The sequence below is a fragment of the Tenrec ecaudatus genome, chromosome 3 (assembly GCF_050624435.1).
Source record: "Tenrec ecaudatus isolate mTenEca1 chromosome 3, mTenEca1.hap1, whole genome shotgun sequence".
Lineage (NCBI taxonomy): Eukaryota > Metazoa > Chordata > Mammalia > Afrosoricida > Tenrecidae > Tenrec > Tenrec ecaudatus.
This window is the reverse complement of record NC_134532.1, coordinates 26,977,769-26,980,319: the sequence shown is the minus strand read 5'-3', so window position 1 is coordinate 26,980,319 and position 2,551 is coordinate 26,977,769. Positions and strand designations below refer to the sequence as shown.

Sequence of the window (2,551 nt, the reverse complement as noted above, 5' to 3'; positions counted from 1 at the left end):
AAGCCTGGAGTGGCAACCATTCCATTCTTAGTATCTTCTTAGTCTGGAAATTCTGCTAAAAGCTCTTCACTTGGGTGACCCGGCTTGCATTTGAAGCACCTTGCATTTGAATCACAATAACACACAAGCCTGGAGATAAAGACAACCTGACAGAAAACTGGTGGGTGGAGGGCTTGCTTCCCAACTTCTTAGACTTTTGTTAATTAGCAATTCAGGAAAAGTACATAATATTAAAACAAAAAAAAAGTTGAATGGGCTAAGGCTTTCCTTTAAGAACAGTTCTAAGTAGACAGAGGTAATAAAGTGAGCACAAACCTGATAAAAATGGACCTTGTCTTAGTGACAATAGAACACATCACTGAGTGATTGAAATTAGCAATTCAGAGAGAAAGAACACCTCATTAAATTAGCTGGTGAGGTTTCTGATCTATTTCATTGTTTCACCTATAATCACATGGGTTGTCTTTTCTTTATCTGAATTCATCTAATGTCCCATTCAATACCTTATGTAAATTGGTCTGTCTTTGATAGTCAATGATCCACAAGATTTTTACCTTCCCAATCTTTAGTGTGGCCAGGATTGTTTATCATTGCTATTGAAACAGCAAGTGAAAAAGCAGAATTTGGACTCACAATGAAAAGTAGTCAGTGATCATCAGGCAACCACGAAAAAAAGGACTTAAAAGACTTTTGACAGAGGACAATTTCTATTGGACACTGAGATAGAATGAATTTCTCTGCCATGGGAATGTGTTCCTTATCAACTCTGGAAGAAAGCATATTGCAATTTAAAAACCAGCAACAACAGTTTCTTCCCTCTTTTCTCTTGTCCCAAGTCTTAGTCTGCTTCTTAACTTATGTCTATTTGTCTAAGCGTTTTACTATGCTGCTCTCAGTTTCCAGCATAATTGATAAAGTGACCAATGGGGAAGGTCGGTGGGGGGTGGGGGAGGTTCTTGGGTTCTTGAATAAAAATTTGGTCTATATGGAGCAACAAAAATTTTCTTTCTTTTTTTTTTTTTTTTGGTGCACCGTTCCTGGAAGCACTGCAATACCAGGTCGATGCGTGGAGGGGACGGAGCAAGCTCCTATTCCAACTCCCTGCTCCAAAAATCCATTTAATATATTGTCCTCGGATAGAGAACGTATCAGATATTAAACTGATAAGAACAGATACTACACTTGATCTTAGCCAAAAGGCCGAGAAGCGATCATAGAATGCAAAAACAGTATTGTAATATATTTTTTCAAATTTCAACATAAGTACAATTTACAAATATAACACATTAAAATTATGTATAGTATTATTTTTTTCATGGACATATTTCTCATTTGATTGAAGTTTTTGAGTAGATTGCTGTCGTTGTTTAAAAGGTCATGAAATTTATCCCAAGAATTTGTAAAATTATGTCACACATGAAATTGCTTTCAAAGTCTCAACACTTAATTGTGATTTTTCTGATGTACACACTTTATTTAACATAGAAAAAACACATTCAGTCGCAGCATTAGTGCCTGGTAAGGACAGCAGGTATTTCACAATTTTTAGTGCATTATTGTATGGAACATGGTTTGTTTCAAAATGATGAAATATTTCTAACCATTTGTTCTCTATTATGAGTTTTGCTGATGCCCAAGGTTTAACCTTTTCCTTATCAATATATTTTTAATAATTATACCTCATTAAAAAGATCATTTTCAGAAATAATACTATATGGGAAATTTTGAGTAATATGATCGAATGACTTTTGCACATAATTCCATTTAAGTTCTTGTTTTAATGAAACCCAATGAAAATGTTCAATATCATTATAATGTACTGTCCACTCTTCTAAATAATCCATGCAGTTACTATAGAACTTTTCAGCGTGATTCATGATATCTGCACGATTTATTGCACCGTGCTCTTCTAGCTGGCTTATACTATTATGGATTGTTAACGGAAGAAAAATATTCTCTAACTGCTCTTGCCACTGAAATTCTAAATTATTAACTTCATTTGCTACTTCGATTACCAAAATTTTGTCACCTTTAATAAGTTTTATAGTATTTTGAAAAAGAGCTGCTTGATTGTGTGAAAACTCTAGCCAAATGTTTGAAGATTCCTTTTTAAAAAATTCTTCTAAAATTCTAGGACATTTATCCTGTGATAGAAAGTAAGATTTCAAAGGATCATATATTTTCAAAATTCTTTTGACAGAGGGCCAAACAGCTAACCAGCACGTTTTACTGTATCCAAGTATTTTCAGATATCCGACTTCCGCAGTTTCACAAAACCCTTTAAGCATTTTAATGTGCACATCGTATATATAGCAATAAGAATATATTATATATATATTTACATATTTTAGGGGCTCATACAACTCTTATCACAATCCATACATATACATACATCAATTGTATAAAGCTATAAAGCACATCTATACATTCTTTGCCCTAATCACTTTCAAAGCATTTGCTCTCCACTTAAGCCCTTTGCATCAAGTCCTCTTTTTCCCCCTCCCTCCCTGCTCCCGCCTCCCTCAAGAGCCCTTGATAATTTATAGATTGT

At 34.3% G+C, this 2,551-nt stretch overlaps 1 non-coding gene across 1 annotated transcript; it reads right to left on the bottom strand.

Annotated features, from left to right (window-relative positions):
• Positions 1 to 1,021: 1,021 nt before the first annotated feature.
• Positions 1,022 to 1,212, bottom strand: LOC142443882 (U2 spliceosomal RNA). The gene has a single exon (XR_012783610.1). It is a non-coding gene; the product is annotated as a U2 spliceosomal RNA (small nuclear RNA).
• Between the last annotated feature and the right edge of the window lie 1,339 nt (positions 1,213 to 2,551).